The sequence below is a fragment of the Lissotriton vulgaris genome, unplaced genomic scaffold, assembly GCF_964263255.1.
Source record: "Lissotriton vulgaris unplaced genomic scaffold, aLisVul1.2 SCAFFOLD_722, whole genome shotgun sequence".
In the NCBI taxonomy this organism is placed as follows: Eukaryota; Metazoa; Chordata; class Amphibia; order Caudata; family Salamandridae; genus Lissotriton; species Lissotriton vulgaris.
The window spans coordinates 280,001-280,905 of record NW_028247608.1 but is presented as its reverse complement, the minus strand read 5'-3'; positions in this window follow the sequence as shown (position 1 = coordinate 280,905).

Sequence of the window (905 nt, the reverse complement as noted above, 5' to 3'; positions counted from 1 at the left end):
GAAAAGAAATCCATGCTTTAAAGACCACTCTAAAATGTTGTTAGATATGATCAATATCTGTCTTGAAAATAACATCTTTCTATTTGCCAATCAGTTATTCATACAGACCAGGGGGGTGGCAATGGGGGCCTGCTTCTCTCCCAGTTACGCCTGTCTACATATGGGGTACTGGGAGGAGCAGGTCCTGAACAAGAAATTTGCTACCGTAATGGACACTAAAGTTAAACTTTGGTTAAGATATATAGATGACCTGGTTTTTGTATGGGATGGATCTGAGGCAGAGGTGACCCTTTTCATTGAGGAATTGAATATTAACAACTTGAACATTCAATTCACGAGCACTCTGAGTAGGGTATCCATTGTATTTTTGGATGTGGAGTTATATGTTTGTGATAACAGCTTGCATACCAGATTATACCGCAAACCCACGGCTGGGAATACATTGCTGCATGCTGGAAGCCATCACCCAGCACATCTGATACGCAGTATCCCTTATGGGGAAATGCTGCGCATCAGAAGAATTTGCAGCAATGAGGAAGAGTGCCGGCTGGCACAATCAGCATGTAGGGCCAGATTTGTTGAGCGTGGTTACAAAACAGATACGATAGACAATGCTACCCACAGGGCCAATAGAATTGACAGAAATGCACTCCTGGGCTCAGGTAGTGCACAGGCAAGCTCTACTACTGTGGGCACTGATGGTGAGACAAGATTGATTATGGCATATAACAAACAACACAAAAGTATCCATAAAATAATCAAGGACAATTGGTCCTTAGTCTCTTGTGATCCAGTAATCGGATCAGCCATTAGTACCAATCCCAGCATTACCTATCGCAAAGCACACTCAATGAAGGATAGTCTTGTATCTAGCAGCCCTGAAGTGGTATCAGGAACATGGCTCA